General features: G+C 38.3%; 1 protein-coding gene across 41 annotated transcripts in view; it reads left to right on the top strand.

The window, feature by feature from the left end:
- The window catches only part of LOC129633627 (craniofacial development protein 2-like), a 472,452-nt gene that overhangs the window by 376,722 nt on the left and 82,454 nt on the right, over nt 1-13,276 (top strand). The window contains exon 5 of one of the 41 annotated variants that reach the window (XR_008705179.1): nt 9,764-10,065. The exons of the other annotated variants lie outside the window; for them this stretch is intronic. The gene's annotated coding sequence lies outside the window, so the exon portion shown is untranslated. Of the gene's footprint in view, nt 1-9,763; nt 10,066-13,276 lie in introns of those variants that run through there. 41 annotated transcript variants of the gene reach the window in all.

Raw genomic sequence — 13,276 nt, 5'->3', positions numbered from 1 at the left:
TATGGGGATTCCTTGTATAATAACTTTTTTGCCATTACTGCTACTAGAATCCTCTAACTTTTGCCATTTGAATTATGCTATATCTTGGTGTGAGTCTGTTTGGGTTCATCTTGTTTGGACTTTCTGTGCTCCCTGGGTCTAGTTATCTGTGTCCTTCTTCAGATTTGGGAATTTTTAAGCCAGTATTTCATCAAATACATTTTCGAACCTCTTCTTTCTTCTTCTCCTTCTGGGACCCCTGAAATGCAAAGTACAGTTGAAGCTATCCCAGAGATCTCTTACACTGTTCTCATTTAAAAATGTATATGTATATATTCTTTTTGCTCTTCTAATTGGATGATTTCCATTTATACTGTCTTCCACATCACTTGTATTTTCTACTGTCTCATTTAGTCTGCTGTTATGTCCCTCTAGTGTGTTTTTCGTTTCAGTTATTCTATTAATATCCTTCAGTTCTGACTGGTTATTCTCCAGTTCCTTGTTAAAATTTTTACTGTGTTCATCTGTTCATTTCCCTAATATATTAGCATCCTTAATTCTAATTCTTTGTATTCTTTATCTGGTAAACTTTTTTTCTACGTAGTTTATTTTTTCAGAGGTCTTCTGTTCCTCTTCCAGTTGGGACTGGTTTATCTCTCTCCTCGTTTTGCTCAGTCTTCTCTGCCTGTGTGAATTCAGGTGAAACACTGACCTACTGAAGTCTTGAAGCATTGTCCTTATATGGGAGCATCCCTATACAGTCTGCATGGACCCAATGGCTTCCGTAGCAGAGCTGGATTTGATGTGCACACGTCACATCTTTCTGCAGGGTGTCCTGAGAACTGGCACCTTGGGAGGAGGTAGGACTGGAGATGGAGGGGTTGTGGCTGGAGCCAGGGCTTCCCCTCTGCTCAGTGACTGTCATCACCCTATTGAGAGTGGGGTTGAATTCCAAGTTGCTGCAGCAGAAACCCTGAGTGTAGGGTCTGACCTGGCTCTGTTTCCCTTGAGTGTGTACTCTCCCCTCTCTTAGCACCTGCACCCTTGCCCCATAGGGGAGCAGTGCTTAGCAAGAGGGGCCGGGTGGACTCTCAGCTTTTGGCCAGGCATGGACTGAAGCAGTCCACCCACAGACAGAGGTCCAGGCTGGTTCTGATGCTGCCTGTGCAAGCTCTAGCAATTACTGCCTCTGCCTTGCTCAGATGCCACTTCTGGTCTGAGTCTCCTTTGTTCCTCATGACTGATCTTTCCCTTCAGCCTCTGCCACCCTCACCCTGATGTGGCATCACTCTATAAGGCTGGCAGGCCCACCTGGGTTCTTTCTATGTGTCAGGACACAGGCTGTGGTCCTCCTCCAGCTGCCATCAGCTCAGAGCTCCTCCTGCTGTGCAGCCTGTGTAAGAGTCATCAACAGCTGTCCCCACTCCCCTCAGAGGCTGCTTCAAGTCTGAGTTGCCTCCATCTCTAATGGCCGAGCTCTTTCCTCAGTATGGGGTCATGGCAGCCCTTAGTCCTGCGTGCCTGTGCAATGTGAAATTAGCGATGCTGGTGCCTTTGCTCTGTTCAGGCTAGGGCATGTGCCGGGGGATGATTGCAGGGAATACAGGAAGCCATTTAAGGAGTTTTTCAATCCACTTTCAGAAAACAGCCAGAGCTCCTCATAACCAGAGTCTGGGCTTCCCATAGCCCTCCTGTAAGTCTCATCAGCTGTCCAACCAGTAAGTCTGTCCAACCAGCCAAGAGCACTTGTCTTTCCTGTGTCAGACCCCAATATGTTACTTGAACTGCTCACTTCCCAGGACAGATCTCCATCAGTGAAATCTCCCTTTTCTTCCAAGTCTCCTCCCAGGGGTGCATGTTCCAACCTCATAGCTCCTCTTCTTTTCCCACCTGTATCTGTTAGCTCTTTCTTAGAGCCTTGGTTGTATAGGAGGCTTTCTGCCAGTTTCCAGGTAGTTTTCAGTGAGAACTCTCCCACATGTAGGTGTATTTTTGATGTGTTCAGGGGGGAAGATGAGTTCTGCATCCTTCTACCCTGCCATCTTGATTGAGCTCTCAATTCCCTTTAATAATGCAGATGATCTTTCTGTCAATCAAGGTTCTTGCAAGAGCAAGGTGCATTCTTAAACTATTTAATTGAGGGTAGATTTAAAAAACTATGTACCAAGGTTTGGGCAGAAGTTAGGAAAGTCAGTAAGATGGTGTGTTTTCAGAGATGAGCAAAAATAGGCTACTCCCTGAATATTTTCCCTAGGCTCCCTACCTAACCTGATTTCTTTTTTCCTAAATTGGGTTCTTCTACCCTCTGATCCTCACATCCAGGGAAAAAATAAGGGGGAAAGAATGCTTTCATGAAATCTATAAAAGAAACCTCCAGACATTAGAGAAGAGGCTGGACAGGTATAAAAGCTATAAAAGCACAAATAGAATAAATCCAGGAGAATATTTATTTTTATTGTTAATGACACTTTACATTTATTTTATAGGTAAAATTATTTAAGGAAAATTCCTATAAAGTAAATAAAATACTAAAAATTAATTAACCAAATAAACACTAATATATATTTTATATTCAAATTATGTATCTTTTAATCCACTTCATTAAAATGAGTATTAAATATTATAATGAAGCTATTTTTAATAATTTGAAGATGGCTAGTGATAATACTTTATCATTAATTACCTCACAGAAGTTTCTATTATAATCCTGTTAGTTTTGAGTGTTTTATATTTTATAAAGAAGCTTTACAACTATTATTACTAAGAATAACTCAGTGGGATGCTAATTTTTTAGATAATACTCATTTACTTGAATGAAAAAAAACCAAAGACTTAATGGAGTTTCATAGTATGCAAGGCTGAACATAAAACAGTTAATTGTAGAAAACTGACTTTATAGCTCAGGTTTACCAAGGAAATAAGAAAGTAATGCCATTAATTTTGGAATCAAATATTTTGAGGAATAAATATAAGCTTAATCTCATTGTTCTATAATAATATTTTTGTATAATATATAAACTTGGAACATTTAATAATATCTTTGATTATAACCCCATTGAAATAAATGAAAGATATGAGATCCATTTAAATGATCTAGTGGTCAATTTCTGCCCACAATATTACATCCTTGAGATAAAGGATCTGGAATTGGAAGTTAGTTAATTATGACGCATGCTTGTCTCTATGGCCTAATGCATAGCATTGGCCATAGTTTAGATTTCAGTATATAGCGTGATAAGTAAGACTGCTGTGTTTCATCAAATTCCTGCATTTCCTTACTCATAATTTTTCCTGCATCTGGAAGCTGTCCTTCATCCATTTTTTCATAGTCATTTTGTTTTGTTAGTAAGCATGGAGACTACTTTGGCCACCTGATATGAACTGACTCATTTGAAAAGACCCTGATGTTGGGAAAGATTGGAGGCAGGAGGAGAAGGGGACGACAGAGGATGAGATGGTTGGATAGCATCACTGACTCAATGGACATGAGTTTGAGTAAACTCTGGGAGTTGATGATGGACAGGGAGGCCTGGAGTGCTGGAGTCTATGGGGTCGCAAAGAGTTGGACATGACTGAGCAACTGAACTGAACTGAATAGAGAATAGCAATTGAGGAGGAAAAGGATGATTTTGGAAGTCTTTCCTTCTTAGTGAGATGAAATTGAATATTAGGGTATAACTTTATTAGGTCAGTATCTTTTTAATACACAGATTTTTAAAGCCCTGTGACCAGCATATTTAAAGTAAAGGGCAATGTCAGTGGAAAAGAGGTAAACGTATTAGGTTGAAGACTACCTTTGTTTGCCAATACAACAATGAACCCAAAGCCTTTCTTTGTAAAGCAAAAAAGGACTATTATAATTTATTGGTATTTTCTACATAATACCATTCATCGAATACTTCTTCCTTGCTGAATGTCATTAGAATATTCTGGCTAACTGTTTATTAGTGCACTTTTATCAAAATTAATCAACATTCAGGAAAACTATCAAAATACTCATTTGTGATTCAGATTGGAAAATAAAGGTATAGTGCCTGTTACTAAAGGAGGAGAGTGAAAGTTTGTGGGAATTGTATTGTCAAAAAAAAAAAAAAATCTAGACTTTACTTGAAAAGACTAATACGTAGGGAAAATACTCTGACCATGAGATTTGCAAGCATCTCGGAGGACAGATAAATGCAATTTTCTTTTATAAGGTGGAGTAAATAAGCCTGGAAAAAAATGGGTCTAGGGGAATAGGATGAGTGGATGATAACTGAACTTGATCAGGAAGTGTCTGACTGCAAAGCTTCTTCGTTAAGAACTAGCTAATCAGTCGGAGAAGGCGATGGCAACCCACTCTAGTACTCTTGCCTGGAAAATCCCATGAACGGAGGAGCCTGGTAGGCTGCAGTCCATGGCATGGTGAAGAGTCGGACACAACTGAGCGACTTCGCTTTCACTTTTCACTTTCATGGATTGGAGAAGAAACTGGCAACCCACTCCAGTGTTCTTGCCTGGAGAATCCCAGGGATGGGGGAGCCTGGTGGGCTGCCGTCTATGGGGTTGCACAGAGTCGGACATGACTGAAGCGACTTAGCAGCAGCAGATAATCAGTGTATTCTAAAAATAGAAAATTTAATATTTCAAAGCTACCTGTATAGCTCTAATTTCTCTTGTACTTCTAATTCTATGTTTGTTGTTGGTAATAAACAACAATGTATTAACTATTACCCTCATCTGAAAGTAAATATGAATGTGGATGATAACAACATAGAGTGTAAGTTAGCTTTTTGAAACAAATACTACTATGAGAGATGGAGAACTTAACTCACAAATACTAATTGTACCTTACCCACCTCCATGTTTTGTTTTTTGTTTATATAGATTTTAACTTGTAATTTAAAATTTTTTACACATTTTATGATATTATTTTCACCATTGGACTTCTCAAACTTTAGTGTGTGTAAGAATCAATTGAGGACCTCTTTAAAATACAGAGGCCCAGGCCTTCTCCAGACAGTCTGGTTTCACAGGACATGATGTCTACATTTTAAACCAGCATCCCATCTTTAGCATAGCCATGAAAGGGAATTCAAAAGATAGTCAAACAAGAACAAATAAATTGGTAATAAATTTATGGAGCAGCATTGAAGATCTGAGTAGATTTGAAGTAGATATAAAAATGAAGAGTTAAAGTGCTATCAACCCAAACCTCCTATTTTTCTTTCTCCCCAGCTTTTTTTTGGTGGCCAGTCATAAAAGTAAAGATGCTACTTTTTAGAATTGATCCAGAGATAGTGTTGATTGTGTGTGATAGAAAAAAGTAGGGTTGTAGTGAGACAAAAGAACCTATGAAGAGAGTGCTGCAAAGGCTATTTATAGAAAATGAAGACAGGCCTAATAAGCTGTGAAAACATGAACTGATGTATGGAAAGGACTTCTAGTATCAATACTGAAGTCAAAGGAAGATGTGGGTAGAATACAGAAGACAGGCCTTGAGTTTAAAATATAGTGTTCAGCATGTAACCTTTTTATTTTTATTTTTTAAAATCTATTTATTTTAATTGGAGGCTAATTACTTTACAATATTGTAGTGATTTTTGCTATACATTGACATGAATGAGCCATGGGTGTATAGTAACCTTTTTAAACACAAGGAAACAGATGTTTGTAATGATCTAGAATTTACAAGAAAGTATGTGTGCTGCTACTGCTGCTGCTAAGTCGCTTCAGTCATGTCCGACTCGGTGAGGCCACAGAGATGGCAGCCCACCAGGCTCCCACGTCCTTGGGATTCTCCAGGCAAGAACACTGGAGTGGGTTGCCATTTCCTTCTCCAATGCATGAAAGTGAAAAGTGAAAGCGAAGTCGCTCAGTCGTGTCCGACTCGGTGAGGCCACAGAGATGGCAGCCCACCAGGCTCCCACGTCCTTGGGATTCTCCAGGCAAGAACACTGGAGTGGGTTGCCATTTCCTTCTCCAATGCATGAAAGTGAAAAGTGAAAGTGAAGTCGCTCAGTCGTGTCCAACTCTTAGTGATCCCATGGACTGCAGCCTACCAGGCTCCTCTATCCATGGGATTTTCCAGGCAAGAATACTGGAGTTGGGTGCCATTGCCTTCTCTGAAAGTATGTGTACAATAATACATAAATATTAAGATATGTTTAGAATTTGGTAGTAATGCATATGCATACATCTAGAAGTTTGAATTAAGAAGGAGAGAGTTTACGTTTACTGTAGTTCCAAGATAATTATTATCTCCCATAAAACTGAAATAATGGGAAAACCAACCTTACTGATATAGTTTTCCCAATCCTTGTGAGATCATATGCCAGTTTTACCTGTTGAAATAATACAGCTTAAATAAATTTGACATAAATATCATGAGACTTTTCTTGAATATTCTAGAAATAATAAATGATCCAATTTAACAATGTATAAATTACATTACTTATTGTATATTCTTTAGATTCAATATTCTTTTAATGTCAGTTCAGTTCAGTCCCTCAGTCGTGTCCGACTCTTTGTGACCCCATGAATCGCAGCACGCCAGGCCTCCCTGTCCATCACCAACTCCTGGAGTCTACTCAAACTCAGGTACATCAAGTCGGTGATGACATCCAGCCATCTCATCCTCTGTCATCCACTTCTCCTCCTGACCCCAATCCCTCCCAGCATCAGGGTCTTTTCCAATGAGTCAACTCTTTGCATGAGGTGGCCAAAGTATTGGAGTTTCAGCTTCAGCATCAGTCCTTCCAATGAACACCCAGGACTGATCTCATTTAGAGTGGACTGGTTGGATCTCCTTGCAGTCCAAGGGACTCTCAAGAGTCTTCTCCAACACCACAGTTCAAAAGCATCAATTCTTTGGTGCTCAGCTTTCTTCACCATCCAACTCTCATATCCATACATGACCACTGGAAAAACCATAGCCTTGACTAGACGGACTTTTGTTGGCAAAGTAATGTCTCTGCTTTTGAATATGCTATCTAGGTTGGTCATAACTTTCCTTCCAAGGAGTAAGCGTCTTTTAAATCCATGGCTGCAGTCACCATCTGCAGTGATTTTGGAGCCCCCCAAAATAAAGTCTGACACTGTTTCCACCATTTTCCCATCTATTTCCCATGAAGTGATGGGACCAGATGCCATGATCTTCGTTTTCTGAATGTTGAGCTTTAAGGCAACTTTTTCACTCTCCTCTTTCACTTTCATCAAGAGGCTTTTTAGTTCCTCTTTACTTTCTGCCATAAAGGTGGTGTCATCTGCATATCTGAGGTTATTGATATTTCTCCCAGCAATCTTGATTCCAGCTTGTGCTTCTTCCAGCCCAGCGTTTCTCATGATGTACTCTGCATAGAAGTTAAATAAGCAGGGTGACAATATACAGCCTTAACGTACTCCTTTTCCTATTTGGAACCAGTCTGTTGATCCATGTCCCATTTTAACTGTTGCTTCCTGACCTGCATATAGGTTTCTCAAGAGGCAGGTCAGGTGGTCTGGTATTCCCATCTCTTTCAGAATTTTCCACAGTTTATCGTGATCCACACAGTCAAAGGCTGTGGCATAGTCAATAAAGCAGAAATAGATGTTTTTTTCTGGAACTCTCTTGCTTTTTTTGATGATCCACCGGATGTTGGCAATTTGATCTCTGGTTCCTCTGCCTTTTCTAAAACCAGCTTGAACACCTGGAAGTTCACGGTTCACGTATTGCTAAAGCCTTGCTTGGAGAATTTTGAGTATTACTTTACTAGCATGTGAGATGAGTGCAATTGTGTGATAGTTTGAGCATTCTTTGGCATTGCCTTTCTTTGGGATTGGAATGAAAACTGACTTTTTCCAGTCCTGTGGTCACTGCTGAGTTTTCCAACTTTGCTGGCATTTTGAGTGCAGCACTTTCACAGCATCATCTCTTTTAATGTACCACTGGGGGAAAAAAAAAGATTTCTGAATGATGAATGTCAGAAAGTTGAGAGTATATAATTAAAAGGAATGAAGTAGATAACATGGTTCTCCTTATTCTCAGTAGAATTCAGATTTCTACTGGAAACTTTGATTCTTATACCTTGTAAGGCATAAGAACGAAGAATAAATTTCTCTTTTGCAAATTACTTTGCAAAATAAAAAATTAAATAAGCAGCTGGTTACCCCTTAGAGAAAATAATTTAGTAGCACAGAGAACCAGGGACTAGGAAAAATAAATATCACATATATGGGACTGTATATATCTCAAATGAATACTAGAGAATATAATCTTAATATAAATGCATGTGTATCAAACATTCAGTTCTGTTTATTCATTTACAAGAGGTTTAAACAGAGTCTGACATCCAAGTTAAAAAATAAGAGGAATCCTAAATGGTGTTATATAATAGATATTTCCCCCTCACAAGAAAATGTCCATAAATAAATTATATCTTCTTTTTTTCAGAAATAAAATAAATTAACTTCAATCAGGTATATCTATGACTAACAACTATTGGCTCATATTATTAACAGCAAGTTAAAAAATAAACTTTTTATTAAATATTTAATGAATTTAATATTGACACTATTGGAGCATTGAATAAATTTTATACTCAGTGGAAATTTATAATAGCTTCATCAGGTGATTCTGTTTATTTTGTGTGCATGTTTGGGATTACATCACAATTTGACATCTACTCTATGTGGTTAAAAAGGAGATAATTACACTTAATAGATATTTTCTGAGCTGTGATTCTTTTCCATTAAATTCATAAATAGTTACCAAAAAATATGTATTACTGACTTGATAAATGTGACTGATTTTTAAGTGATTCCAAATTTTTATTATTTAGGAGATAAAATAGTAGAAAGATAATACTGCTGAATATAAACCTTATGTACAGTTATAACTTTTCTCTATAAAAGTCAAGATGAAAGTGGTTTATGTGAAAGCAAAACTGTGGTCCACTGATAGAAAGGGAAAAATGTCATAGAAAGAAGTAACTTTCCTTTCAAAGTGCTAGGTGACTACTGTCAGCCCTGAAACAATTGTCTGAGGTGCCAAATGCATATGAAGAGATATATTTATAATTTTACCACTTCAAAACTATTTTTGGTTCAGAAGACATTAAACATTTCTGAGAAAAATAAAATTGCTTTACAAGACGCTATTGCTTGAAAATATGCCTTTTATACATAGTTATGGGAAATAAAAGACTAAAACATATTTTAATCCAAACTGTTGTCTCCTAAAATACACAAAGGACTTTTATGAGCTTTAAACTATTGTTTTTTCTTGTTTCAGTTCTTAATTATTCTCATGTATTCATAGCACAGTTTTTGCTATATTGTTTTTAACAGTTTTATGAATATAAAAACCTCCAGTTACAAAGTCATAAATAAAAACAACTGTGGAAATGTTCTGATGTTTGAAATGTGGAGAGTAGAGATTATAATAAAACTAATTCTACTTTTGAATACTTATTTTGTACAGAGCATTGCTACACAATTCATACACATTAATGGAATATAATTTCATCCATACCAGCTCATAGAAGTTTTGATAGTAGTTCTACTTTGCGATGTGGGAAACTGAATATTAAAAGGAAAAATGGGCAAAAATTACAGGGCTAGTAAAGAAGCATGAATGTGCATTCAAGTCTGTCTGATTCCAAGGATGGCTTTCTTAACATTTGGATCTTCCTGGTATAGAATTCAATAAGGATCTAAAAATGAAGCTTCAAAGATAGTTTGCAGCAGACTATGTATGAGGTATACTTTGCTACCCTTGGCACATGGCTTGCATCTATTTCACTTTCTGTCTTAATTGTAATTTCAGACATATTGCTTTATTTGTACTTGCTGCTGCTGCTGCTAAGTCGCTTCAGTCGTGTCTGACTCTGTGTGACCCCATAAACAGCAGCCTACCAGGCTTCTCCGTCCTTGGGATTCTCCAGGCAAGAACGATAGAGTGGGTTGCCATTTCCTTCTCCAATGCATGAAAGTGAAAAGTGAAAGTGAAGTCACTCAGTCATGTCCGACTCTTTGCGACCCCATGGACTACAGCCTTCCAGGCTCCTCCATCCATGGGAGTTTCCAGGCAAGAGTACTGGAGTGGGCTGCCATTGCCTTCTCTGTTATTTGTACTTAGAAACATCTAAAAATTAACAATCATGTTCTGAGTTAATTTTAAAAATGACTGTTTTCATACCTGCTTCATATTTCTCCTTGAAAGAGCCCAGATCTCTCCCTCACAGCCTAGAGTCATTTGGTTTTTAAATCCAACCAGTTTTCATCAGCATGTCTTCCCAATATATACACCTCTCTAAATGCCCTCTGCCTAGGTCTGGAATGTCACCATCTTTGCTTAACTCATCACATCCCATTCTCTCTCCCTCTCTGCAAGTCTCATTTCCTCCAGTCACTTAGTTCTGAAAACAAAAGTTAGAACAAAACAAAGTATGCAATCAGTTATTTCTCACCTTAATTTATTTTTTTAATTTTAATTAGAGGTTAATTACTTTACAATATTTTATTGGTTTTGTCATACATCAACATGAATCCACCACGGGTGTACACATGTTCCCAATCCTGAACCCCCCCCTCCCACCTCCCTCCCCATACCATCCCTCTGGGTCATCCCAGTGCACCAGCCCCAAGCATCCTGTATCCTGCATTGAACCTGGACTGGCGATTCATTTCTTATATGACATTATACATGTTTCAATGCCATTCTCCAAAATCATCCCCCCACCCCACCAGCCAACAGGGTGATTCTATCTCCTCACAATTTTGCTATTTCCTAATTTTCTTCCTTTTCTAATTATTCTTTAGTATTCTCAGCACACAGTGATCTACTTTTATTTAAAATGTACAATTTGAGTTTAGACGTATGTATGTGTGCATACTAAGTCGCTTCAGTTGTGTCCAACTCTTTGCAACCCTGGGGAATGCAGCCCACCAGGCTCCTCTGTCCATGGGATTCTCCAGGCAAGAATACTAGAGTGGGTTGCCATGCCCTCCCCTAGAGGACCTTCCGGACCCAGGGATCGAAGCATTGGCAGGCAGGTTCTGTACCACCAGCGCCACCTGGGAAGCCCAGATATCTGTATACATTTGTGGAAATCATTACCATGATCAACATAATGAACATTTCCCCCTAAAGTCTTCTTATGCACCTTTGTAGTCTCTTCTTTTCACCCATCCACAATGCCTGCTGCCACCCTCTCTGGTCTGATCTGGTTTCAGACCCTACTGCTGCTAAGTCGCTTCAGTTGTGTCCGACTCTGTGCGACCCCAAAGATGGCAGCCCACCAGGCTCCCCATCCCTGGGATTCTCCAGGCAAGAACACTGGAGTGGGTTGCCATTTCCTTCTCCAATGCATGAAAGTGAAAAGTGAAAGGGAAGTCGCTCAGTCATGTCCAACTCTAGCGACCCCATGGACTGCAGCCTACCAGGCTCCTCCATCCATGGGATTTTCCAGGCAAGAGTACTGGTGTGGGGTTCCATTGCCTTCTCCGTGAAGCTTAATGAGAGTCACACTGCAACTATCCCCAAAGAAAAATTTCTTAAATTATCTTCGTAATATTATACCATCTCTTTATTCTGTGAGTGACTAATTTTTGAGCCATAATATCAGTTCTCATTTTTCCTTTGGAAAATATGCATCTTAATCTGTGTCAAAAAATTTGCACTATATTGGGTTAATAGACATGGAAGATATGTGTTTCAGGAAGGCAATACATTATTGCAATAGAGGGCAAGACTAATGCTATAGGGTGAGAGACTGAACTGTGTGGGAACAAAAGGCAGGAGCATACCTAAACTTTTGTATCAACAGGGAAAAAAAATTGGGGGGCATTAGGGCAGAGGTTGGTCAAGGTGATTAGCATAACTATGTTTGCTAATGGATAAAGTTCCACTGGGACTAGGAGACTGGGATGGTACTTTCTTTCAAATTTTATTTTTATTAGTTGATTTACAATGTTGTGTTAGTTTCGGGTGTACAACAAAGTGAACCAGTTGTACGTATACACATATCCACTCTTTTAGATTCTTTTTCCATGTAGGCCATTACAGAGTGTTGAGTAGAATTCCTTGTGCTACAAAGTTGGTCCTTATTAGTTATCTATTTTATGTACAGTAGGGTATATGTCAATCCTAGTCTTCCAATTTATACTCCCCACCTACCCCCTGGTAATCATAAGTTTATTTTCTACATCTGTAACTCTATTTCTGTTTTGTAGATAAGTTCATTTTTACTCCTTTTTTAGATTCCACATATAAGTGATATTATACAATATTTGTCTTTCTCTGTCTGACTTTACACAGTATGATGATCTCTAGGTATATCCATCTTGCTGCAAATGGCATTATTTTGTTCTTTTGTTCTTTTTTTATGGCTCAACAATATTCCACTGTATATATGTTTATTTACATATATATGTATATATACCACATATTTATCCATTCCTCTGTTGCTGAACATTTAGGTTGCTTCCATGTCATGGCTATTGTAAATAGTGTGGCAATGAACGTTTGGTGTGTGTGTATCTTTTCAAATTATGGTTTTCTCTGGATATATGCCTAGGAGTGGTATTGCTGGATCCTATGGTAGCTCTATTTTAGTTTGTTTTTTTTTTTTTTAAGGAACCTCCACTTTCTATAATGGCTGTACTAGTTTATATTCCACCAACAGTGTAAGAGCATTTCTTTCTCTTCATACCCTCTCTACCATGTATTGTAGACATTTTGATGATGGTCATTCTGGCTGGTGTGCATTTCATTATAGTTTTGATTTGTTTTTCTCTAATAATTAGTGATGTTGAGTGACTTTTCATATGCTTTTTAGCCATTCAGATGTCTTTGGAGAAATGTTTACTTAGATCTTTTGCCAATTTTTTTGATTGGGTCATTTTTTTTATTTTAACTGCATAGAGTTTGTATATTTAGGAGATTAATCTCTTGTCAGTTACTTTTTGCAAATATTTTCTCCCATTCTGAGGGTTTTCTTTTTGTTTTGTTTATGGTTCTTTTTGTTTTGTTTAAACTGTGATGTGCAAAAGCTTTTAAGTCCCATTTTAAAGGGATAGCTCCCAGGTCCTTAGTCCTGGGGTTAACTCAAAAGAGGCTGGAAGAAGATTACAGCTCAAAGAGAAAGGACAAATGTTTACAATGGCAAGTTATCTAAAGAAAATGCTTTAAGAAAAGGGAGGCCAGGGGCCTACAGTTGGGTAGCAAACTGTAGTGTCTAGCCAAGCTTAGTGGAGTGGAAGTTGCTCAGTCATGTCTGAATCTTTGCAATTCCATGAACTGTAGCCTATCCCATCCCTTCTGCCACCCAGGCTCCTT

This window comes from Bubalus kerabau, chromosome 19 (assembly GCF_029407905.1).
Source record: "Bubalus kerabau isolate K-KA32 ecotype Philippines breed swamp buffalo chromosome 19, PCC_UOA_SB_1v2, whole genome shotgun sequence".
Classification (NCBI taxonomy): domain Eukaryota; kingdom Metazoa; phylum Chordata; class Mammalia; order Artiodactyla; family Bovidae; genus Bubalus; species Bubalus kerabau.
The sequence above is the reverse complement of the archived record's forward strand: the minus strand, read 5'-3'. Positions and strand labels throughout refer to the sequence as shown.